Source organism: Symphalangus syndactylus, chromosome X (assembly GCF_028878055.3).
Source record: "Symphalangus syndactylus isolate Jambi chromosome X, NHGRI_mSymSyn1-v2.1_pri, whole genome shotgun sequence".
NCBI lineage: Eukaryota > Metazoa > Chordata > Mammalia > Primates > Hylobatidae > Symphalangus > Symphalangus syndactylus.
The window spans coordinates 162,724,877-162,752,567 of record NC_072447.2 but is presented as its reverse complement, the minus strand read 5'-3'; positions in this window follow the sequence as shown (position 1 = coordinate 162,752,567).

Here is a 27,691-nt window from a genome sequence, read left to right as displayed (position 1 = left end):
TAAGGTTCAACTCTGTTAGTTGAATGCACAGAACAGAAAGTAGTTTCATACAATGCTTCTGTGTAGTTTATATTTGAACATATTCTTTTTTCCACTATTACCCACTTAGCGCTACGAATGTCCAGTTGCATTTTCTACAGACAGAGTGTTTCAAAACTGCTCAATCAAAAGTATGGTTTAACTCCGTTAGCTGAATGCTGCGATCAGAAAGAAGTTTCACAGAATGCTTCTGTGTAGTTTATATTTGAATATATTCCTTTTTCCACTACTACTCTCTTAGCGCTCCAAATGTCCAGTTGCATTTTCTACAGAAAGAGTGTTCAGATCTGCTCAATCAAAAGTATTGTTTAACTCTGTTAGCTGAATGCACAGATCAGAAAGAAATTTCACAGAATGATTCTGCGTAGTTTATATTTGGAGACATTCCTTTTTCCACTATTACCCTCTTAGCGCTCCGAATCTCCACTTGCATTTTCTACAGAAAGAGTGTTTCAGAACGGCTCAATCAAAACTAAGGTTCAACTCTTTTAGTTGAACAAACAGAACAGAAAGAAGTTTCACACAATTCTTCTGTGTAGTTTTTATTTGTAGACATTCTTTTTCCCAATATAGGCCTCTTAGCGCTCAGAATGTCCAATTGCAGTTTCTACAGAAAGAGTGTTTCAGAACGGCTCAATCAAAAGTAAGGTTCAACTCTGTTAGTTGAATGCACAGAACAGAAAGAAGTTTCATACAATGCTTCTGTGTAGTTTATATTTGAACATATTCTTTTTTCCACTATTACCCACTTAGCGCTACGAATGTCCAGTTGCATTTTCTACAGACAGAGTGTTTCAAAACTGCTCAATCAAAAGTATGGTTTAACTCTGTTAGCTGAATGCTCAGATCAGAAAGAAGTTTCACAGAATGCTTCTGTGTAGTTTATATTTGAATATATTCCTTTTTCCACTACTACGCTCTTAGCGCTCCAAATGTCCAGTTGCATTTTCTACAGAAAGAGTGTTCAGATCTGCTCAATCAAAAGTATGGTTTAACTCTGTTAGCTGAATGCACAGATCAGAAAGAAGTTTCACCGAATGATTCTGTGTAGTTTATATTTGAAGACATTCCTTTTTCCACTATTACCCTCTTAGCGCTCCGAATCTCCACTTGCATTTTCTACAAAAAGAGTGTTTCATAACTGCTCAATCAAAAATATGTTTTATCTCTGTTAACTGAATTTACAGATCAGAAATAAGTTTCACAGAATGCATCTGTGTAGTTTTTATTTGAAGATATTCTTTTTCCCAGTGTAGGCCTCTTAGCGCTTAGCATGTCCAATTGCAGTTTCTACAGAAAGAGTGTTTCAGAACGGCTCAATCAAAAGTAAGTTTCAACTCTATTAGTTGAATGCACAGAACAGAAAGAATTTTCACAGAATGCTACTGTGTAGTTTATATTTGAATATATTCCTTTTTCCACTATTACCCTCTTAGCGGTCCGAATGTCCACTTGCATTTTCTACAGAAAGAGTGTTCAGAACTGCGCAATCAAAAGTATGGTTTAACTCTGTTAGCTTAATGAACATATCAGAAATAAGTTTCACACAATGCTTCTGTGTAGTTTTTATTTGAAGATATTATTTTTCCCAATAGAGGCCTCTTAGCGCTCAGAATGTCCAATTGCAGTTTCTACAGAAATAGTGTTTCAGAAAGGCTCAATCAAAAGTAAGGTTCAACTCTGTTAGTTGAATGCACAGAACAGAAAGAAGTTTCATACAATGCTTCTGTGTAGTTTATATTTGAACATACTCTTTTTTCCTCTATTACCCACTTAGCGCTACGAATGTCCAGTTGCATTTTCTACAGACAGAGTGTTTCAAAACTGCTCAATCAAAAGTATGGTTTAACTCTGTTAGCTGAATGCTCAGATCAGAAAGAAGTTTCACAGAATGCTTCTGTGTAGTTTATATTTGAATATACTCCTTTTTCCACTACTACGCTCTTAGCGCTCCAAATGTCCAGTTGCATTTTCTACAGAAAGAGTGTTCAGATCTGCTCAATCAAAAGTATGGTTTAACTCTGTTAGCTGAATGCACAGATCAGAAAGAAGTTTCACCGAATGATTCTGTGTAGTTTATATTTGAAGACATTCCTTTTTCCACTATTACCCTCTTAACGCTCCGAATCTCCACTTGCATTTTCTACAAAAAGAGTGTTTCATAACTGCTCAATCAAAAATATGTTTTATCTCTGTTAACTGAATTTACAGATCAGAAATAAGTTTCACAGAATGCATCTGTGTAGTTTTTAATTGAAGATATTTTTTTTCCCAATGTAGGCCTCTTAGCGCTTAGCATGTCCAATTGCAGTTTCTACAGAAAGAGTGTTTCAGAACGGCTCAATCAAAAGTAAGGTTCAACTCTGTTAGTTGAATGCACAGAACAGAAAGAATTTTCACAGAATGCTACTGTGTAGTTTATATTTGAATATATTCCTTTTTCCACTATTACCCTCTTAGCGCTCCGAATGTCCACTTGCATTTTCTACAGAAAGAGTGTTCAGAACTGCGCAATCAAAAGTATGGTTTAACTCTGTTAGCTTAATGAACACATCAGAAATAAGTTTCACACAATGCTTCTGTGTAGTTTTTATTTGAAGATATTCTTTTTCCCAATAAAGGCCTCTTAGCGCTCAGAATGTCCAATTGCAGTTTCTACAGAAAGAGTGTTTCAGAAAGGCTCAATCAAAAGTAAGTTTCAACTCTGTTAGTTGAATGCACAGAACAGAAAGAAGTTTCATACAATGCTTCTGTGTAGTTTATATTTGAACATATTCTTTTTTCCACTATTACCCACTTAGCGCTACGAATGTCCAGTTGCATTTTCTACAGACAGAGTGTCTCAAAACTGCTCAATCAAAAGTATGGTTTAACTCCGTTAGCTGAATGCTCAGATCAGAAAGAAGTTTCACAGAATGCTTCTGTGTAGTTTATATTTGAATATATTCCTTTTTCCACTAATACTCTCTTAGCGCTCCAAATGTCCAGTTGCATTTTCTACAGAAAGAGTGTTCAGATCTGCTCAATCAAAAGTATGGTTTAACTCTGTTAGCTGAATGCACAGATCAGAAAGTAGTTTCACATAATGATTCTGCGTAGTTTATATTTGGAGACATTCCTTTTTCCACTATTACCCTCTTAGCGCTCCGAATCTCCACTTGCATTTTCTACAGAAAGAGTGTTTCAGAACGGCTCAATCAAAACTAAGGTTCAACTCTTTTAGTTGAACAAACAGAACAGAAAAAAGTTTCACACAATTCTTCTGTGTAGTTTTTATTTGTAGACATTCTTTTTCCCAATATAGGCCTCTTAGCGCTCAGAATGTCCAATTGCAGTTTCTACAGAAAGAGTGTTTCAGAAGGGCTCAATCAAAAGTAAGGTTCAACTCTGTTAGTTGAATGCACAGGACAGAAAGAAGTTTCATACAATGCTTCTGTGTAGTTTATATTTGAAAATATTCTTTTTTCCACTATAACCCACTTAGCGCTACGAATGTCCAGTTGCATTTTCTACAGACAGAGTGTTTCAAAACTGCTTAATCAAAAGTATGGTTTAACTCTGTTAGCTGAATGCTCAGATCAGAAAGAAGTTTCACAGAATGCTTCTGTGTAGTTTATATTTGAATATATTCCTTTTTCCACTACTACGCTCTTAGCGCTCCAAATGTCCAGTTGCATTTTCTACAGAAAGAGTGTTCAGATCTGCTCAATCAAAAGTATGGTTTAACTCTGTTAGCTGAATGCACAGATCAGAAAGAATTTTCACCGAATGATTCTGTGTAGTTTATATTTGAAGACATTCCTTTTTCCACTATTACCTTCTTAGCGCTCCGAATCTCCACTTGCATTTTCTACAAAAAGAGTGTTTCATAACTGCTCAATCAAAAATATGTTTTATCTCTGTTAACTGAATTTACAGATCAGAAATAAGTTTCACAGAATGCATCTGTGTAGTTTTTATTTGAAGATATCCTTTTTCCCAATGTAGGCCTCTTAGCGCTTAGAATGTCCAATTGCAGTTTCTACAGAAAGAGTGTTTCAGAACGGCTCAATCAAAAGTAAGGTTCAACTCTGTTAGTTGAATGCACAGAACAGAAAGAATTTTCACAGAATGCTACTGTGTAGTTTATATTTGAATATATTCCTTTTTCCACTATTACCCTCTTAGCTCTCCGAATGTCCACTTGCATTTTCTACAGAAAGAGTGTTCAGAACTGCGCAATCAAAAGTATGGTTTAACTCTGTTAGCTTAATGAACATATCAGAAATAAGTTTCACACAATGCTTCTGTGTAGTTTTTATTTGAAGATATTATTTTTCCCAATAGAGGCCTCTTAGCGCTCAGAATGTCCAATTGCAGTTTCTACAGAAAGAGTGTTTCAGAAAGGCTCAATCAAAAGTAAGGTTCAACTCTGTTAGTTGAATGCACAGAACAGAAAGAAGTTTCATACAATGCTTCTGTGTAGTTTATATTTGAACATATTCTTTTTTCCACTATTACCCACTTAGCGCTACGAATGTCCAGTTGCATTTTCTACAGACAGAGTGTCTCAAAACTGCTCAATCAAAAGTATGGTTTAACTCTGTTAGCTGAATGCTCAGATCAGAAAGAAGTTTCACAGAATGCTTCTGTGTAGTTTATATTTGAATATATTCCTTTTTCCACTACTACGCTCTTAGCGCTCCAAATGTCCAGTTGCATTTTCTACAGAAAGAGTGTTCAGATCTGCTCAATCAAAAGTATGGTTTAACTCTGCTAGCTGAATGCACAGATCAGAAAGAAGTTTCACAGAATGATTCTGTGTAGTTTATATTTGGAGACATTACTTTTTCCACTATTACCCTCTTAGCGCTCCGAATCTCCACTTGCATTTTATACAGAAAGAGTGTTTCAGAACGGCTCAATCAAAACTAAGGTTCAACTCTTTTAGTTGAACAAACAGAACAGAAAGAAGTTTCACACAATTCTTCTGTGCAGTTTTTATTTGTAGACATTCTTTTTCCCAATATAGGCCTCTTAGCGCTCAGAATGTCCAATTGCAGTTTCTACAGAAAGAGTGTTTCAGAACGGCTCAATCAAAAGTAAGGTTCAACTCTGTTATTTGAATGCACAGGAGAGAAAGAAGTTTCATACAATGCTTCTGTGTAGTTTATATTTGAACATATTCTTTTTTCCACTATAACCCACTTAGCGCTACGAATGTCCAGTTGCATTTTCTACAGACAGAGTGTTTCAAAACTGCTTAATCAAAAGTATGGTTTAACTCTGTTAGCTGAATGCTCAGATCAGAAAGAAGTTTCACAGAATGCTTCTGTGTAGTTTATATTTGAATATATTCCTTTTTCCACTACTACGCTCTTAGCGCTCCAAATGTCCAGTTGGATTTTCTATAGAAAGAGTGTTCAGATCTGCTCAATCAAAAGTATGGTTTAACTCTGTTAGCTGAATGCACAGATCAGAAAGAAGTTTCACCGAATGATTCTGTGTACTTTATATTTGAAGACATTCCTTTTTCCACTATTACCCTCTTAGCGCTCCGAATCTCCACTTGCATTTTCTACAAAAAGAGTGTTTCATAACTGCTCAATCAAAAATATGTTTTATCTCTGTTAACTGAATTTACAGATCAGAAATAAGTTTCACAGAATGCATCTGTGTAGTTTTTATTTGAAGATATTCTTTTTCCCAATGTAGGCCTCTTAGCGCTTAGCATGTCCAATTGCAGTTTCTACAGAAAGAGTGTTTCAGAACGGCTCAATCAAAAGTAAGGTTCAACTCTGTTAGTTGAATGCACAGAACAGAAAGAATTTTCACAGAATGCTACTGTGTAGTTTATATTTGAATATATTCCTTTTTCCACTATTACCCTCTTAGCGCTCCGAATGTCCACTTGCATTTTCTACAGAAAGAGTGTTCAGAACTGCGCAATGAAAAGTATGGTTTAACTCTGTTAGCTTAACGAACATATCAGAAATAAGTTTCACACAATGCTTCTGTGTAGTTTTTATTTGAAGATATTATTTTTCCCAATAGAGGCCTCTTAGCGCTCAGAATGTCCAATTGCAGTTTCTACAGAAAGAGTGTTTCAGAAAGGCTCAATCAATAGTAAGGTTCAACTCTGTTAGTTGAATGCACAGAACAGAAAGGAGTTTCATACAATGCTTCTGTGTAGTTTATATTTGAACATATTCTTTTTTCCACTATTACCCACTTAGCGCTACGAATGTCCAGTTGCATTTTCTACAGACAGAGTGTTTCAAAACTGCTCAATCAAAAGTATGGTTTAACTCTGTTAGCTGAATGCTCAGATCAGAAAGAAGTTTCACAGAATGCTTCTGTGTAGTTTATATTTGAATATATTCCTTTTTCCACTACTACTCTCTTAGCGCTCCAAATGTCCAGTTGCATTTTCTACAGAATGAGTGTTCAGATCTGCTCAATCAAAAGTATGGTATAACTCTGTTAGCTGAATGCACAGATCAGAAAGAAGTTTCACAGAATGATTCTGTGTAGTTTATATTTGGAGACATTCCTTTTTCCACTATTACCCTCTTAGCGCTCCGAATCTCCACTTGCATTTTCTACAGAAAGAGTGTTTCAGAACGGCTCAATCAAAACTAAGGTTCAACTCTTTTAGTTGAACAAACAGAACAGAAAGAAGTTTCACACAATTCTTCTTTGTAGTTTTTATTTGTAGACATTCTTTTTCCCAATATAGGCCTCTTAGCGCTCAGAATGTCCAATTGCAGTTTCTACAGAAGGAGTGTTTCAGAACGACACAATCAAAAGTAAGGTTCAACTCTGTTAGTTGAATGCACAGAAAAGAAAGAAGTTTCATACAATGCTTCTGTGTAGTTTATATTTGAACATATTCTTTTTCCACTATTACCCACTTAGCGCTACGAATGTCCAGTTGCATTTTCTACAGACAGAGTGTTTCAAAACTGCTCAATCAAAAGTATGGTTTAACTCTGTTAGCTGAATGCTCAGATCAGAAAGAAGTTTCACAGAATGCTTCTGTGTAGTTTATATTTGAATATATTCCTTTTTCCACTACTACGCTCTTAGCGCTCCAAATGTCCAGTTGGATTTTCTACAGAAAGAGTGTTCAGATCTGCTCAATCAAAAGTATGGTTTAACTCTGTTAGCTGAATGCACAGATCAGAAAGAAGTTTCACCGAATGATTCTGTGTAGTTTATATTTGAAGACATTCCTTTTTCCACTATTACCCTCTTAGCGCTCCGAATCTCCACTTGCATTTTCTACAAAAAGAGTGTTTCATAACTGCTCAATCAAAAATATGTTTTATCTCTGTTAACTGAATTTACAGATCAGAAATAAGTTTCACAGAATGCATCTGTGTAGTTTTTATTTGAAGATATTCTTTTTCCCAATGTAGGCCTCTTAGCGCTTAGCATGTCCAATTGCAGTTTCTACAGAAAGAGTGTTTCAGAACGGCTCAATCAAAAGTAAGGTTCAACTCTGTTAGTTGAATGCACAGAACAGAAAGAATTTTCACAGAATGCTACTGTGTAGTTTATATTTGAATATATTCCTTTTTCCACTATTACCCTCTTAGCGCTCCGAATGTCCACTTGCATTTTCTACAGAAAGAGTGTTCAGAACTGCGCAATGAAAAGTATGGTTTAACTCTGTTAGCTTAACGAACATATCAGAAATAAGTTTCACACAATGCTTCTGTGTAGTTTTTATTTGAAGATATTATTTTTCCCAATAGAGGCCTCTTAGCGCTCAGAATGTCCAATTGCAGTTTCTACAGAAAGAGTGTTTCAGAAAGGCTCAATCAATAGTAAGGTTCAACTCTGTTAGTTGAATGCACAGAACAGAAAGGAGTTTCATACAATGCTTCTGTGTAGTTTATATTTGAACATATTCTTTTTTCCACTATTACCCACTTAGCGCTACGAATGTCCAGTTGCATTTTCTACAGACAGAGTGTTTCAAAACTGCTCAATCAAAAGTATGGTTTAACTCTGTTAGCTGAATGCTCAGATCAGAAAGAAGTTTCACAGAATGCTTCTGTGTAGTTTATATTTGAATATATTCCTTTTTCCACTACTACTCTCTTAGCGCTCCAAATGTCCAGTTGCATTTTCTACAGAATGAGTGTTCAGATCTGCTCAATCAAAAGTATGGTATAACTCTGTTAGCTGAATGCACAGATCAGAAAGAAGTTTCACAGAATGATTCTGTGTAGTTTATATTTGGAGACATTCCTTTTTCCACTATTACCCTCTTAGCGCTCCGAATCTCCACTTGCATTTTCTACAGAAAGAGTGTTTCAGAACGGCTCAATCAAAACTAAGGTTCAACTCTTTTAGTTGAACAAACAGAACAGAAAGAAGTTTCACACAATTCTTCTTTGTAGTTTTTATTTGTAGACATTCTTTTTCCCAATATAGGCCTCTTAGCGCTCAGAATGTCCAATTGCAGTTTCTACAGAAGGAGTGTTTCAGAACGACACAATCAAAAGTAAGGTTCAACTCTGTTAGTTGAATGCACAGAAAAGAAAGAAGTTTCATACAATGCTTCTGTGTAGTTTATATTTGAACATATTCTTTTTCCACTATTACCCACTTAGCGCTACGAATGTCCAGTTGCATTTTCTACAGACAGAGTGTTTCAAAACTGCTCAATCAAAAGTATGGTTTAACTCTGTTAGCTGAATGCTCAGATCAGAAAGAAGTTTCACAGAATGCTTCTGTGTAGTTTATATTTGAATATATTCCTTTTTCCACTACTACGCTCTTAGCGCTCCAAATGTCCAGTTGCATTTTCTACAGAAAGAGTGTTCAGATCTGCTCAATCAAAAGTATGGTTTAACTCTGTTAGCTGAATGCACAGATCAGAAAGAAGTTTCACCGAATGATTCTGTGTAGTTTATATTTGAAGACATTCCTTTTTCCACTATTACCCTCTTAGCGCTCCGAATCTCCACTTGCATTTTCTACAAAAAGAGTGTTTCATAACTGCTCAATCAAAAATATGTTTTATCTCTGTTAACTGAATTTACAGATCAGAAATAAGTTTCACAGAATGCATCTGTGTAGTTTTTATTTGAAGATATTCTTTTTCCCAATGTAGGCCTCTTAGCGCTTAGCATGTCCAATTGCAGTTTCTACAGAAAGAGTGTTTCAGAACGGCTCAATCAAAAGTAAGGTTCAACTCTGTTAGTTGAATGCACAGAACAGAAAGAATTTTCACAGAATGCTACTGTGTAGTTTATATTTGAATATATTCCTTTTTCCACTATTACCCTCTTAGCGCTCCGAATGTCCACTTGCATTTTCTACAGAAAGAGTGTTCAGAACTGCGCAATGAAAAGTATGGTTTAACTCTGTTAGCTTAATGAACATATCAGAAATAAGTTTCACACAATGCTTCTGTGTAGTTTTTATTTGAAGATATTATTTTTCCCAATAGAGGCCTCTTAGCGCTCAGAATGTCCAATTGCAGTTTCTACAGAAAGAGTGTTTCAGAAAGGCTCAATCAATAGTAAGGTTCAACTCTGTTAGTTGAATGCACAGAACAGAAAGAAGTTTCATACAATGCTTCTGTGTAGTTTATATTTGAACATATTCTTTTTTCCACTATTACCCACTTAGCGCTACGAATGTCCAGTTGCATTTTCTACAGACAGAGTGTTTCAAAACTGCTCAATCAAAAGTATGGTTTAATTCTGTTAACTGAATGCTCAGATCAGAAAGAAGTTTCACAGAATGCTTCTGTGTAGTTTATATTTGAATATATTCCTTTTTCCACTACTACTCTCTTAGCGCTCCAAATGTCCAGTTGCATTTTCTACAGAATGAGTGTTCAGATCTGCTCAATCAAAAGTATGGTTTAACTCTGTTAGCTGAATGCACAGATCAGAAAGAAGTTTCACAGAATGATTCTGTGTAGTTTATATTTGGAGACATTCCTTTTTCCACTATTACCCTCTTAGCGCTCCGAATCTCCACTTGCATTTTCTACAGAAAGAGTGTTTCAGAACGGCTCAATCAAAACTAAGGTTCAACTCTTTTAGTTGAACAAACAGAACAGAAAGAAGTTTCACACAATTCTTCTGTGTAGTTTTTATTTGTAGACATTCTTTTTCCCAATATAGGCCTCTTAGCGCTCAGAATGTCCAATTGCAGTTTCTACAGAAAGAGTGTTTCAGAACGGCTCAATCAAAAGTAAGGTTCAACTCTGTTAGTTGAATGCACAGAACAGAAAGAAGTTTCATACAATGCTTCTGTGTAGTTTATATTTGAACATACTCTTTTTTCCTCTATTACCCACTTAGCGCTACGAATGTCCAGTTGCATTTTCTACAGACAGAGTGTTTCAAAACTGCTCAATCAAAAGTATGGTTTAACTCTGTTAGCTGAATGCTCAGATCAGAAAGAAGTTTCACAGAATGCTTCTGTGTAGTTTATATTTGAATATACTCCTTTTTCCACTACTACGCTCTTAGCGCTCCAAATGTCCAGTTGCATTTTCTACAGAAAGAGTGTTCAGATCTGCTCAATCAAAAGTATGGTTTAACTCTGTTAGCTGAATGCACAGATCAGAAAGAAGTTTCACCGAATGATTCTGTGTAGTTTATATTTGAAGACATTCCTTTTTCCACTATTACCCTCTTAGCGCTCCGAATCTCCACTTGCATTTTCTACAAAAAGAGTGTTTCATAACTGCTCAATCAAAAATATGTTTTATCTCTGTTAACTGAATTTACAGATCAGAAATAAGTTTCAGAGAATGCATCTGTGTAGTTTTTATTTGAAGATATTCTTTTTCCCAGTGTAGGCCTCTTAGCGCTTAGCATGTCCAATTGCAGTTTCTACAGAAAGAGTGTTTCAGAACGGCTCAATCAAAAGTAAGGTTCAACTCTGTTAGTTGAATGCACAGAACAGAAAGAATTTTCACAGAATGCTACTGTGTAGTTTATATTTGAATATATTCCTTTTTCCACTATTACCCTCTTAGCGCTCCGAATGTCCACTTGCATTTTCTACAGAAAGAGTGTTCAGAACTGCGCAATCAAAAGTATGGTTTAACTCTGTTAGCTTAATGAACATATCAGAAATAAGTTTCACACAATGCTTCGGTGTAGTTTTTATTTGAAGATATTATTTTTCCCAATAGAGGCCTCTTAGCGCTCAGAATGTCCAATTGCAGTGTCTACAGAAAGAGTGTTTCAGAAAGGCTCAATCAATAGTAAGGTTCAACTCTGTTAGTTGAATGCACAGAACAGAAAGAAGTTTCATACAATGCTTCTGTGTAGTTTATATTTGAACATATTCTTTTTTCCACTATTACCCACTTAGCGCTACGAATGTCCAGTTGCATTTTCTACAGACAGAGTATTTCAAAACTGCTCAATCAAAAGTATGGTTTAACTCGGTTAGCTGAATGCTCAGATCAGAAAGAAGTTTCACAGAATGCTTCTGTGTAGTTTATATTTGAATATATTCCTTTTTCCACTACTACTCTCTCAGCGCTCCAAATGTCCAGTTGCATTTTCTACAGAATGAGTGTTCAGATCTGCTCAATCAAAAGTATGGTTTAACTCTGTTAGCTGAATGCACAGATCAGAAAGAAGTTTCACAGAATGATTCTGTGTAGTTTATATTTGGAGACATTCCTTTTTCCACTATTACCCTCTTAGCGCTCCGAATCTCCACTTGCATTTTCTACAGAAAGAGTGTTTCAGAACGGCTCAATCAAAACTAAGGTTCAACTCTTTTAGTTGAACAAACAGAACAGAAAGAAGTTTCACACAATTCTTCTGTGTAGTTTTTATTTGTAGACATTCTTTTTCCCAATATAGGCCTCTTAGCGCTCAGAATGTCCAATTGCAGTTTCTACAGAAAGAGTGTTTCAGAACGGCTCAATGAAAAGTAAGGTTCAACTCTGTTAGTTGAATGCACAGGACAGAAAGAAGTTTCATACAATGCTTCTGTGTAGTTTATATTTGAACATATTCTTTTTTCCACTATAACCCACTTAGCGCTACGAATGTCCAGTTGCATTTTCTACAGACAGAGTGTTTCAAAACTGCTTAATCAAAAGTATGGTTTAACTCTGTTAGCTGAATGCTCAGATCAGAAAGAAGTTTCACAGAATGCTTCTGTGTAGTATATATTTGAATATATTCCTTTTTCCACTACTACGCTCTTAGCGCTCCAAATGTCCAGTTGCATTTTCTACAGAAAGAGTGTTCAGATCTGCTCAATCAAAAGTATGGTTTAACTCTGTTAGCTGAATGCACAGATCAGAAAGAAGTTTCACCGAATGATTCTGTGTAGTTTATATTTGAAGACATTCCTTTTTCCACTATTACCCTCTTAGCGCTCCGAATCTCCACTTGCATTTTCTACAAAAAGAGTGTTTCATAACTGCTCAATCAAAAATATGTTTTATCTCTGTTAACTGAATTTACAGATCAGAAATAAGTTTCACAGAATGCATCTGTGTAGTTTTTATTTGAAGATATCCTTTTTCCCAATGTAGGCCTCTTAGCGCTTAGCATGTCCAATTGCAGTTTCTACAGAAAGATTGTTTCAGAACGGCTCAATCAAAAGTAAGGTTCAACTCTGTTAGTTGAATGCACAGAACAGAAAGAATTTTCACAGAATGCTACTGTGTAGTTTATATTTGAATATATTCCTTTTTCCACTATTACCCTCTTAGCGCTCCGAATGTCCACTTGCATTTTCTACAGAAAGAGTGTTCAGAACTGCGCAATCAAAAGTATGGTTTAACTCTGTTAGCTTAATGAACATATCAGAAATAAGTTTCACACAATGCTTCTGTGTAGTTTTTATTTGAAGATATTATTTTTCCCAATAGAGGCCTCTTAGCGCTCAGAATGTCCAATTGCAGTTTCTACAGAAAGAGTGTTTCAGAAAGGCTCAATCAAAAGTAAGGTTCAACTCTGTTAGTTGAATGCACAGAACAGAAAGAAGTTTCATACAATGCTTCTGTGTAGTTTATATTTGAACATATTCTTTTTACCACTATTACCCACTTAGCGCTACGAATGTCCAGTTGCATTTTCTACAGACAGAGTGTTTCAAAACTGCTCAATCAAAAGTATGTTTTAACTCTGTTAGCTGAATGCTCAGATCAGAAAGAAGTTTCACAGAATGCTTCTGTGTAGTTTATATTTGAATATATTACTTTTTCCACTACTACTCTCTTAGCGCTCCAAATGTCCAGTTGCATTTTCTACAGAATTAGTGTTCAGATCTGCTCAATCAAAAGTATGGTTTAACTCTGTTAGCTGAATGCACAGATCAGAAAGAAATTTCACAGAATGATTCTGTGTAGTTTATATTTGGAGACATTCCTTTTTCCACTATTAACCTCTTAGCGCTCCGAATCTCCACTTGCATTTTCTACAGAAAGAGTGTTTCAGAACGGCTCAATCAAAACTAAGGTTCAACTCTTTTAGTTGAACAAACAGAACAGAAAGAAGTTTCACACAATTCTTCTGTGTAGTTTTTATTTGTAGACATTCTTTTTCCCAATATAGGCCTCTTAGCGCTCAGAATGTCCAATTGCAGTTCCTACAGAAGGAGTGTTTCAGAACGGCTCAATCAAAAGTAAGGTTCAACTCTGTTAGTTGAATGCACAGAACAGAAAGAAGTTTCATACAATGCTTCTGTGTAGTTTATATTTGAACATATTCTTTTTTCCACTATTACCCACTTAGCGCTACGAATGTCCAGTTGCATTTTCTACAGACAGAGTGTTTCAAAACCGCTCAATCAAAAGTATGGTTTAACTCTGTTAGCTGAATGCACAGATCAGAAAGAAGTTTCACCGAATGATTCTGTGTAGTTTATATTTGAAGACATTCCTTTTTCCACTATTACCCTCTTAGCGCTGCGAATCTCCACTTGCATTTTCTACAAAAAGAGTGTTTCATAACTGCTCAATCAAAAATATGTTTTATCTCTGTTAACTGAATTTACAGATCAGAAATAAGTTTCACAGAATGCATCTGTGTAGTTTTTATTTGAAGATATCCTTTTTCCCAATGTAGGCCTCTTAGCGCTTAGCATGTCCAATTGCAGTTTCTACAGAAAGAGTGTTTCAGAACGGCTCAATCAAAAGTAAGGTTCAACTCTGTTAGTTGAATGCACAGAACAGAAAGAATTTTCACAGAATGCTACTGTGTAGTTTATATTTGAATATATTCCTTTTTCCACTATTACCCTCTTAGCGCTCCGAATGTCCACTTGCATTTTCTACAGAAAGAGTGTTCAGAACTGCGCAATCAAAAGTATGGTTTAACTCTGTTAGCTTAATGAACATATCAGAAATAAGTTTCACACAATGCTTCTGTGTAGTTTTTATTTGAAGATATTATTTTTCCCAATAGAGGCCTCTTAGCGCTCAGAATGTCCAATTGCAGTTTCTACAGAAAGAGTGTTTCAGAAAGGCTCAATCAAAAGTAAGGTTCAACTCTGTTAGTTGAATGCACAGAAGAGAAAGTAGTTTCATGCAATGATTCTGTGTAGTTTATAGTTGAACATATTCTTTTTTCCACTATTACCCACCTAGCGCTACGAATGTCCAGTTGCATTTTCTACAGACAGAGTGTTTCAAAACTGCTCAATCAAAAGTATGGTTTAACTCTGTTAGCTGAATGCTCAGATCAGAAAGAAGTTTCACAGAATGCTTCTGTGTAGTTTATATTTGAATATATTCCTTTTTCCACTACTACGCTCTTAGCGCTCCAAATGTCCAGTTGCATTTTCTACAGAATGAGTGTTCAGATCTGCTCAATCAAAAGTATGGTTTAACTCTGTTAGCTGAATGCACAGATCAGAAAGAAGTTTCACAGAATGATTCTGTGTAGTTTATATTTGGAGACATTCCTTTTTCCACTATTACCCTCTTAGCGCTCCGAATCTCCACTTGCATTTTCTACAGAAAGAGTGTTTCAGAACGGCTCAATCAAAACTAAGGTTCAACTCTTTTAGTTGAACAAACAGAACAGAAAGAAGTTTCACACAATTCTTCTGTGTAGTTTTTATTTGTAGACATTCTTTTTCCCAATATAGGCCTCCCAGCGCTCAGAATGTCCAATTGCAGTTTCTACAGAAGGAGTGTTTCAGAACGGCTCAATCAAAAGTAAGATTCAACTCTGTTAGTTGAATGCACAGAACAGAAAGAAGTTTCATACAATGCTTCTGTGTAGTTTATATTTGAACATATTCTTTTTTCCACTATTACCCACTTAGCGCTACGAATGTCCAGTTGCATTTTCTACAGACAGAGTGTTTCAAAACTGCTCAATCAAAAGTATGGTTTAACTCTGTTAGCTGAATGCTCAGATCAGAAAGAAGTTTCACAGAATGCTTCTGTGTAGTTTATATATGAATATATTCCTTTTTCCACTACTACGCTCTTAGCGCTCCAAATGTCCAGTTGCATTTTCTACAGAAAGAGTGTTCAGATCTGCTCAATCAAAAGTATGGTTTAACTCTGTTAGCTGAATGCACAGATCAGAAAGAAGTTTCACCGAATGATTCTGTGTAGTTTATATTTGAAGACATTCCTTTTTCCACTATTACCCTCTTAGCGCTCCGAATCTCCACTTGCATTTTCTACAAAAAGAGTGTTTCATAACTGCTCAATCAAAAATATGTTTTATCTCTGTTAACTGAATTTACAGATCAGAAATATGTTTCACAGAATGCATCTGTGTAGTTTTTATTTGAAGATATCCTTTTGCCCAATGTAGGCCTCTTAGCGCTTAGCATGTCCAATTGCAGTTTCTACAGAAAGAGTGTTTCAGAACGGCTCAAACAAAAGTAAGGTTCAACTCTGTTAGTTGAATGCACAGAACAGAAAGAATTTTCACAGAATGCTACTGTGTAGTTTATATTTGAATATATTCCTTTTCCCACTATTACCCTCTTAGCGCTCCGAATGTCCACTTGCATTTTCTACAGAAAGAGTGTTCAGAACTGCGCAATCAAAAGTATGGTTTAACTCTGTTAGCTTAATGAACATATCAGAAATAAGTTTCACACAATGCTTCTGTGTAGTTTTTATTTGAAGATATTATTTTTCCCAATAGAGGCCTCTTAGCGCTCAGAATGTCCAATTGCAGTTTCTACAGAAAGAGTGTTTCAGAAAGGCTCAATCAAACGTAAGGTTCAACTCTGTTAGTTGAATGCACAGAACAGAAAGAAGTTTCATCCAATGCTTCTGTGTAGTTTATATTTGAACATATTCTTTTTTCCACTATTACCCACTTAGCGCTACGAATGTCCAGTTGCATTTTCTACAGACAGAGTGTTTCAAAACTGCTCAATCAAAAGTATGGTTTAACTCTGTTAGCTGAATGCTCAGATCAGAAAGAAGTTTCACAGAATGCTTCTGTGTAGTTTATATTTGAATATATTCCTTTTTCCACTACTACTCTCTTAGCGCTCCAAATGTCCAGTTGCATTTTCTACAGAATGAGTGTTCAGATCTGCTCAATCAAAAGTATGGTTTAACTCTGTTAGCTGAATGCTCAGATCAGAAAGAAGTTTCACAGAATGATTCTGTGTAGTTTATATTTGGAGACATTCCTTTTTCCACTATTACCCTCTTAGCGCTGCGAATCTCCACTTGCATTTTCTACAGAAAGAGTGTTTCAGAACGGCTCAATCAAAACTAAGGTTCAACTCCTTTAGTTGAACAAACAGAACAGAAAGAAGTTTCACACAATTCTTCTGTGTAGTTTTTATTAGTAGACATTCTTTTTCCCAATATAGTCCTCTTAGCGCTCAGAATGTCCAATTGCAGTTTCTACAGAAAGAGTGTTTCAGAACGGCTCAATCAAAAGTAAGGTTCAACTCTGTTAGTTGAATGCACAGAACAGAAAGAAGTTTCATACAATGCTTCTGTGTAGTTTATATTTGAACATATTCTTTTTTCCACTATTACCCACTTAGCGCTACGAATGTCCAGTTGCATTTTCTACAGACAGAGTGTTTCAAAACTGCTCAATCAAAAGTATGGTTTAACTCTGTTAGCTGAATGCTCAGATCAGAAAGAAGTTTCACAGAATGATTCTGTGTAGTTTATATTTGGAGACATTCCTTTTTCCACTATTACCCTCTTAGCGCTGCGAATCTCCACTTGCATTTTCTACAGAAAGAGTGTTTCAGAACGGCTCAATCAAAACTAAGGTTCAACTCTTTTAGTTGAACAAACAGAACAGAAAGAAGTTTCACACAATTCTTCTGTGTAGTTTTTATTTGTAGACATTCTTTTTCCCAATATAGTCCTCTTAGCGCTCAGAATGTCCAATTGCAGTTTCTACAGAAAGAGTGTTTCAGAACGGCTCAATCAAAAGTAAGGTTCAACTCTGTTAGTTGAATGCACAGAACAGAAAGAAGTTTCATACAATGCTTCTGTGTAGTTTATATTTGAACATATTCTTTTTTCCACTATTACCCACTTAGCGCTACGAATGTCCAGTTGCATTTTCTACAGACAGAATGTTTCAAAACTGCTCAATCAAAAGTATGGTTTAACTCTGTTAGCTGAATGCTCAGATCAGAAAGAAGTTTCACAGAATGCTTCTGTGTAGTTTATATTTGAATATATTCCTTTTTCCACTACTACGCTCTTAGCGCTCCAAATGTCCAGTTGCATTTTCTACAGAAAGAGTGTTCAGATCTGCTCAATCAAAAGTATGGTTTAACTCTGTTAGCTGAATGCACAGATCAGAAAGAAGTTTCACCGAATGATTCTGTGTAGTTTATATTTGAAGACATTCCTTTTTCCACTATTGCCCTCTTAGCGCTCCGAATCTCCACTTGCATTTTCTACAAAAAGAGTGTTTCATAACTGCTCAATCAAAAATATGTTTTATCTCTGTTAACTGAATTTACAGATCAGAAATAAGTTTCACAGAATGCATCTGTGTAGTTTTTATTTGAAGATATTATTTTTCCCAATGTAGGCCTCTTAGCGCTTAGCATGTCCAATTGCAGTTTCTACAGAAAGAGTGTTTCAGAACGGCTCAATCAAAAGTAAGGTTCAACTCTGTTAGTTGAATGCACAGAACAGAAAGAATTTTCACAGAATGCTACTGTGTAGTTTATATTTGAATATATTCCTTTTTCCACTATTACCCTCTTAGCGCTCCGAATGTCCACTTGCATTTTCTACAGAAAGAGTGTTCAGAACTGCGCAATCAAAAGTATGGTTTAACTCTGTTAGCTTAATGAACATGTCAGAAATAAGTTTCACACAATGCTTCTGTGTAGTTTTTATTTGAAGATATTATTTTTCCCAATAGAGGCCTCTTAGCGCTCAGAATGTCCAATTGCAGTTTCTACAGAAAGAGTGTTTCAGAAAGGCTCAATCAAAAGTAAGGTTCAACTCTGTTACTTGAATGCACAGAACAGAAAGAAGTTTCATACAATGCTTCTGTGTAGTTCATATTTGAACATATTCTTTTTTCCACTATTACCCACTTAGCGCTACGAATGTCCAGTTGCATTTTCTACAGACAGAGTGTTTCAAAACTGCTCAATCAAAAGTATGGTTTAACTCTGTTAGCTGAATGCGCCGATCAGAAAGAAGTTTCACAGAATGCTTCTGTGTAGTTTATATTTGAATATATTCCTTTTTCCACTACTACGCTCTTAGCGCTCCAAATGTCCAGTTGCATTTTCTACAGAAAGAGTGTTCAGATCTGCTCAATCAAAAGTATGGTTTAACTCTGTTAGCTGAATGCACAGATCATAAAGAAGTTTCACCGAATGATTCTGTGTAGTTTATATTTGAAGACATTCCTTTTTCCACTATTACCCTCTTAGCGCTCCGAATCTCCACTTGCATTTTCTACAAAAAGAGTGTTTCATAACTGCTCAATCAAAAATATGTTTTATCTCTGTTAACTGAATTTACAGATCAGAAATAAGTTTCACAGAATGCATCTGTGTAGTTTTTATTTGAAGATATTCTTTTTCCCAATGTAGGCCTCTTAGCGCTTAGCATGTCCAATTGCAGTTTCTACAGAAAGAGTGTTTCAGAACGGCTCAATCAAAAGTAAGGTTCAACCCTGTTAGTTGAATGCACAGAACAGAAAGAATTTTCACAGAATGCTACTGTGTAGTTTATATTTGAATATATTCCTTTTTCCACTATTACCATCTTAGTGCTCCGAATGTCCACTTGCATTTTCTACAGAAAGAGTGTTCAGAACTGCGCAATCAAAAGTATGGTTTAACTCTGTTAGCTTAATGAACATATCAGAAATAAGTTTCACACAATGCTTCTGTGTAGTTTTTATTTGAAGATATTATTTTTCCCAATTGAGGCCTCTTAGCGCTCAGAATGTCCAATTGCAGTTTCTACAGAAAGAGTGTTTCAGAAAGGCTCAATCAAAAGTAAGGTTCAACTCTGTTAGTTGAATGCACAGAACAGAAAGAAGTTTCATACAATGCTTCTGTGTAGTTTATATTTGAACATATTCCTTTTTCCACTATTACCCACTTAGCGCTACGAATGTCCAGTTGCATTTTCTACAGACAGAGTGTTTCAAAACTGCTCAATCAAAAGTATGGTTTAACTCTGTTAGCTGAATGCTCAGATCAGAAAGAAGTTTCACAGAATGATTCTGTGTAGTTTATATTTGGAGACATTCCTTTTTCCACTATTACCCTCTTAGCGCTCCGAATCTCCACTTGCATTTTCTACAGAAAGAGTGTTTCAGAGCGGCTCAATCAAAACTAAGGTTCAACTCTTTTAGTTGAACAAACAGAACAGAAAGAAGTTTCACACAATTCTTCTGTGTAGTTTTTATTTGTAGACATTCTTTTTCCCAATATAGGCCTCTTAGCCCTCAGAATGTCCAATTGCAGTTTCTACAGAAAGAGTGTTTCAGAACGGCTCAATCAAAAGTAAGGTTCAACTCTGTTAGTTGAATGCACAGAACAGAAAGAAGTTTCATACAATGCTTCTGTGTAGTTTATATTTGAACATATTCTTTTTTCCACTATTACCCACTTAGCGCTACGAATGTCCAGTTGCATTTTCTACAGACAGAGTGTTTCAAAACTGCTCAATCAAAAGTATGGTTTAACTCTGTTAGCTGAATGCTCAGATCAGAAAGAAGTTTCACAGAATGCTTCTGTGTAGTTTATATTTGAATACATTCCTTTTTCCACTACTACTCTCTTAGCGCTCCAAATGTCCAGTTGCATTTTCTACAGAAAGAGTGTTCAGATCTGCTCAATCAAAAGTATGGTTTAACCCTGTTAGCTGAATGCACAGATCAGAAAGTAGTTTCACAGAATGATTCTGTGTAGTTTATATTTGGAGACATTCCTTTTTCCACTATTACCCTCTTAGCGCTCCGAATCTCCACTTGCATTTTCTACAGAAAGAGTGTTTCAGAACGGCTCAATCAAAACTAAGGTTCAACTCTTTTAGTTGAACAAACAGAACAGAAAGAAGTTTCACACAATTCTTCTGTGTAGTTTTTATTTGTAGACATTCTTTTTCCCAATATAGGCTTCTTAGCGCTCAGAATGTCCAATTGCAGTTTCTACAGAAAGAGTGTTTCAGAACGGCTCAATCAAAAGTAAGGTTCAACTCTGTTAGTTGAATGCACAGAACAGAAAGAAGTTTCATACAATGCTTCTGTGTAGTTTATATTTGAACATATTCTTTTTTCCACTATTACGCACTTAGCGCTACGAATGTCCAGTTGCATTTTCTACAGACAGAGTGTTTCAAAACTGCTCAATCAATAGTATGGTTTAACTCTGTTAGCTGAATGCTCAGATCAGAAAGAAGTTTCACAGAATGCTTCTGTGTAGTTTATATTTGAATATATTCCTTTTTCCACTACTACGCTCTTAGCGCTCCAAATGTCCAGTTGCATTTTCTACAGAAAGAGTGTTCAGATCTGCTCAATCAAAAGTATGGTTTAACTCTGTTAGCTGAATGCACAGATCAGAAAGAAGTTTCACAGAATGATTCTGTGTAGTTTATATTTGAAGACATTCCTTTTTCCACTATTGCCCCCTTAGCGCTCCGAATCTCCACTTGCATTTTCTACAAAAAGAGTGTTTCATAACTGCTCAATCAAAAATATGTTTTATCTCTGTTAACTGAATTTACAGATCAGAAATAAGTTTCACAGAATGCATCTGTGTAGTTTTTATTTGAAGATATTCTTTTTCCCAATGTAGGCCTCTTAGCGCTTAGCATGTCCAATTGCAGTTTCTACAGAAAGAGTGTTTCAGAACGGCTCAATCAAAAGTAAGGTTCAACTCTGTTAGTTGAATACACAGAACAGAAAGAATTTTCACAGAATGCTACTGTGTAGTTTATATTTGAATATATTCCTTTTTCCACTATTACCCTCTTAGCGCTCCGAATGTCCACTTGCATTTTCTACAGAAAGAGTGTTCAGAACTGCGCAATCAAAAGTATGGTTTAACTCTGTTAGCTTAATGAACATATCAGAAATAAGTTTCACACAATGCTTCTGTGTAGTTTTTATTTGAAGATATTATTTTTCCCAATAGAGGCCTCTTAGCGCTCAGAATGTCCAATTGCAGTTTCTACAGAAAGAGTGTTTCAGAAAGGCTCAATCAAAAGTAAGGTTCAACTCTGTTAGTTGAATGCACAGAACAGAAAGAAGTTTCATACAATGCTTCTGTGTAGTTTATATTTGAACATATTCTTTTTTCCACTATTACCCACTTAGCGCTACGAATGTCCAGTTGCATTTTCTACAGACAGAGTGTTTCAAAACTGCTCAATCAAAAGTATGGTTTAACTCTGTTAGCTGAATGCTCAGATCAGAAAGAAGTTTCACAGAATGCTTCTGTGTAGTTTATATTTGAATATATTACTTTTTCCACTACTACTCTCTTAGCGCTCCAAATGTCCAGTTGCATTTCTACAGAAAGAGTGTTCAGATCTGCTCAATCAAAAGTATGGTTTAACTCTGTTAGCTGAATGCACAGATCAGAAAGAAGTTTCACAGAATGATTCTGTGTAGTTTATATTTGGAGACATTCCTTTTTCCACTATTACCCTCTTAGCGCTCCGAATATCCACTTGCATTTTCTACAGAAAGAGTGTTTCAGAACGGCTCAATCAAAACTAAGGTTCAACTCTTTTAGTTGAACAAACAGAACAGAAAGAAGTTTCACAAAATTCTTCTGTGTAGTTTTTATTTGTAGACATTCTTTTTCCCAATATAGGCCTCTTAGCGCTCAGAATGTCCAATTGCAGTTTCTACAGAAAGAGTGTTTCAGAAAGGCTCAATCAAAAGTAAGGTTCAACTCTGTTAGTTGAATGCACAGAACAGAAAGAAGTTTCATACAATGCTTCTGTGTAGTTTATATTTGAACATATTCTTTTTTCCACTATTACCCACTTAGCGCTACGAATGTCCAGTTGCATTTTCTACAGACAGAGTGTTTCAAAACTGCTCAATCAAAAGTATGGTTTAACTCTGTTAGCTGAATGCTCAGATGAGAAAGAAGTTTCACAGAATGCTTCTGTGTAGTTTATATTTGAATATATTACTTTTTCCACTACTACTCTCTTAGCGCTCCAAATGTCCAGTTGCATTTCTACAGAAAGAGTGTTCAGATCTGCTCAATCAAAAGTATGGTTTAACTCTGTTAGCTGAATGCACAGATCAGAAAGAAGTTTCACAGAATGATTCTGTGTAGTTTATATTTGGAGACATTCCTTTTTCCACTATTACCCTCTTAGCGCTCCGAATATCCACTTGCATTTTCTACAGAAAGAGTGCTTCAGAACGGCTCAATCAAAACTAAGGTTCAACTCTTTTAGTTGAACAAACAGAACAGAAAGAAGTTTCACACAATTCTTCTGTGTAGTTTTTATTTGTAGACATTCTTTTTCCCAATATAGGCCTCTTAGCGCTCAGAATGTCCAATTGCAGTTTCTACAGAAAGAGTGTTTCAGAACGGCTCAATCAAAAGTAAGGTTCAACTCTGTTAGTTGAATGCACAGAACAGAAAGAAGTTTCATACAATGCTTCTGTGTAGTTTATATTTGAAGATATTCTTTTTTCCACTATTACCCACTTAGCGCTACGAATGTCCAGTTGCATTTTCTACAGACAGAGTGTTTCAAAACTGCTCAATCAAAAGTATGGTTTAACTCTGTTAGCTGAATGCTCAGATCAGAAAGAAGTTTCACAGAATGCTTCTGTGTAGTTTATATTTGAATATATTCCTTTTTCCACTACTACGCTCTTAGCGCTCCAAATGTCCAGTTGCATTTTCTACAGAAAGAGTGTTCAGATCTGCTCAATCAAAAGTATGGTTTAACTCTGTTAGCTGAATGCACAGATCAGAAAAAAGTTTCACCGAATGATTCTGTGTAGTTTATATTTGAAGACATTCCTTTTTCCACTATTGCCCTCTGAGCGCTCCGAATCTCCACTTGCATTTTCTACAAAAAGAGTGTTTCATAACTGCTCAATCAAAAATATGTTTTATCTCTGTTAACTGAATTTACAGATCAGAAATAAGTTTCACAGAATGCATCTGTGTAGTTTTTATTTGAATATATTCTTTTTCCCAATGTAGGCCTCTTAGCGCTTAGCATGTCCAATTGCAGTTTCTACAGAAAGAGTGTTTCAGAACGGCTCAATCAAAAGTAAGGTTCAACTCTGTTAGTTGAATGCACAGAACAGAAAGGAGTTTCATACAATGCTTCTGTGTAGTTTATATTTGAACATATTCTTTTTTCCACTATTACCCACTTAGCGCTACGAATGTCCAGTTGCATTTTCTACAGACAGAGTGTTTCAAAACTGCTCAATCAAAAGTATGGTTTAACTCTGTTAGCTGAATGCTCAGATCAGAAAGAAGTTTCACAGAATGCTTCTGTGTAGTTTATATTTGAATATATTCCTTTTTCCACTACTACTCTCTTAGCGCTCCAAATGTCCAGTTGCATTTTCTACAGAAAGAGTGTTCAGATCTGCTCAATCAAAAGTATGGTTTAACTCTGTTAGCTGAATGCACAGATCAGAAAGAAGTTTCACAGAATGATTCTGTGTAGTTTATATTTGGAGACATTCCTTTTTCCACTATTACCCTCTTAGCGCTCCGAATATCCACTTGCATTTTCTACAGAAAGAGTGCTTCAGAACGGCTCAATCAAAACTAAGGTTCAACTCTTTTAGTTGAACAAACAGAACAGAAAGAAGTTTCACACAATTCTTCTGTGTAGTTTTTATTTGTAGACATTCTTTTTCCCAATATAGGCCTCTTAGCGCTCAGAATGTCCAATTGCAGTTTCTACAGAAAGAGTGTTTCAGAACGGCTCAATCAAAAGTAAGGTTCAACTCTGTTAGTTGAATGCACAGAACAGAAAGAAGTTTCATACAATGCTTCTGTGTAGTTTATATTTGAAGATATTCTTTTTTCCACTATTACCCACTTAGCGCTACGAATGTCCAGTTGCATTTTCTACAGACAGAGTGTTTCAAAACTGCTCAATCAAAAGTATGGTTTAACTCTGTTAGCTGAATGCTCAGATCAGAAAGAAGTTTCACAGAATGCTTCTGTGTAGTTTATATTTGAATATATTCCTTTTTCCACTACTACGCTCTTAGCGCTCCAAATGTCCAGTTGCATTTTCTACAGAAAGAGTGTTCAGATCTGCTCAATCAAAAGTATGGTTTAACTCTGTTAGCTGAATGCACAGATCAGAAAAAAGTTTCACCGAATGATTCTGTGTAGTTTATATTTGAAGACATTCCTTTTTCCACTATTGCCCTCTGAGCGCTCCGAATCTCCACTTGCATTTTCTACAAAAAGAGTGTTTCATAACTGCTCAATCAAAAATATGTTTTATCTCTGTTAACTGAATTTACAGATCAGAAATAAGTTTCACAGAATGCATCTGTGTAGTTTTTATTTGAATATATTCTTTTTCCCAATGTAGGCCTCTTAGCGCTTAGCATGTCCAATTGCAGTTTCTACAGAAAGAGTGTTTCAGAACGGCTCAATCAAAAGTAAGGTTCAACTCTGTTAGTTGAATGCACAGAACAGAAAGGAGTTTCATACAATGCTTCTGTGTAGTTTATATTTGAACATATTCTTTTTTCCACTATTACCCACTTAGCGCTACGAATGTCCAGTTGCATTTTCTACAGACAGAGTGTTTCAAAACTGCTCAATCAAAAGTATGGTTTAACTCTGTTAGCTGAATGCTCAGATCAGAAAGAAGTTTCACAGAATGCTTCTGTGTAGTTTATATTTGAATATATTCCTTTTTCCACTACTACTCTCTTAGCGCTCCAAATGTCCAGTTGCATTTTCTACAGAAAGAGTGTTCAGATCTGCTCAATCAAAAGTATGGTTTAACTCTGTTAGCTGAATGCACAGATCAGAAAGAAGTTTCACAGAATGATTCTGTGTAGTTTATATTTGGAGACATTCCTTTTTCCACTATTACCCTCTTAGCGCTCCGAAACTCCACTTGCATTTTCTACAGAAAGAGTGTTTCAGAACGGCTCAATCAAAACTAAGGTTCAACTCTTTTAGTTGAACAAACAGAACAGAAAGATGTTTCACACAATTCTTCTGTGTAGTTTTTATTTGTGGACATTCTTTTTCCCAATATAGGCCTCTTAGCGCTCAGAATGTCCAATTGCAGTTTCTACAGAAAGAGTGTTTCAGAACGGCTCAATCAAAAGTAATGTTCAACTCTGTTAGTTGAATGCACAGAACAGAAAGAAGTTTCATACAATGCTTCTGTGTAGTTTATATTTGAACATATTCTTTTTTCCACTATTACCCACTTAGCGCTACGAATGTCCAGTTGCATTTTCTACAGACAGAGTGTTTCAAAACTGCTCAATCAAAAGTATGGTTTAACTCTGTTAGCTGAATGCTCAGATCAGAAAGAAGTTTCACAGAATGCTTCTGTGTAGTTTATATTTGAATATATTCCTTTTTCCACTACTACGCTCTTAGCGCTCCAAATGTCCAGTTGCATTTTCAACAGAAAGAGTGTTCAGATCTGCTCAATCAAAAGTATGGTTTAACTCTGTTAGCTGAATGCACAGATCAGAAAGAAGTTTCACCGAATGATTCCGTGTAGTTTATATTTGAAGACATTCCTTTTTCCACTATTACCCTCTTAGCGCTCCGAATCTCCACTTGCATTTTCTACAAAAGGAGTGTTTCATAACTGCTCAATCAAAAATATGTTTTATCTCTGTTAACTGAATTTACAGATCAGAAATAAGTTTCACAGAATGCATCTGTGTAGTTTTTATTTGAAGATATTCTTTTTCCCAATGTAGGCCTCTTAGCGCTCAGAATGTCCAATTGCAGTTTCTACAGAAAGAGTGTTTCAGAACGGCTCAATCAAAAGTAAGGTTCAACTCTGTTAGTTGAATGCACAGAACAGAAAGAATTTTCACAGAATGCTACTGTGTAGTTTATATTTGAATATATTCCTTTTTCCACTATTACCCTCTTAGCGCTCCGAATGTCCACTTGCATTTTCTACAGAAAGAGTGTTCAGAACTGCGCAATCAAAAGTATGGTTTAACTCTGTTAGCTTAATGAACATATCAGAAATAAGTTTCACACAATTCTTCTGTGTAGTTTTTATTTGAAGATATTATTTTTCCCAATAGAGGCCTCTTAGCGCTCAGAATGTCCAATTGCAGTTTCTACAGAAAGAGTGTTTCAGAAAGGCCCAATAAAAAGTAAGGTTCAACTCTGTTACTTGAATGCACAGAACAGAAAGATGTTTCATACAATGCTTCTGTGTAGTTTATATTTGAACATATTCTTTTTTCCACTATTACCCACTTAGCGCTACGAATGTCCAGTTGCATTTGCTACAGACAGAGTGTTTCAAAACTGCTCAATCAAAAGTATGGTTTAACTCTGTTAGCTGAATGCGCAGATCAGAAAGAAGTTTCACAGAATGCTTCTGTGTAGTTTATATTTGAATATATTCCTTTTTCCACTACTACGCTCTTAGCGCTCCAAATGTCCAGTTGCATTTTCTACAGAAAGAGTGTTCAGATCTGCTCAATCAAAAGTATGGTTTAACTCTGTTAGCTGAATGCACAGATCATAAAGAAGTTTCACCGAATGATTCTGTGTAGTTTATATTTGAAGACATTCCTTTTTCCACTATTACCCTCTTAGCGCTCCGAATCTCCACTTGCATTTTCTACAAAAAGAGTGTTTCATAACTGCTCAATCAAAAATATGTTTTATCTCTGTTAACTGAATTTACAGATCAGAAATAAGTTTCACAGAATGCATCTGTGTAGTTTTTATTTGTAGATATTCTTTTTCCCAATGTAGGCCTCTTAGCGCTTAGCATGTCCAATTGCAGTTTCTACAGAAAGAGTGTTTCAGAACGGCTCAATCAAAAGTAAGGTTCAACCCTGTTAGTTGAATGCACAGAACAGAAAGAATTTTCACAGAATGCTACTGTGTAGTTTATATTTGAATATATTCCTTTTTCCACTATTACCCTCTTAGTGCTCCGAATGTCCACTTGCATTTTCTACAGAAAGAGTGTTCAGAACTGCGCAATCAAAAGTATGGTTTAACTCTGTTAGCTTAATGAACATATCAGAAA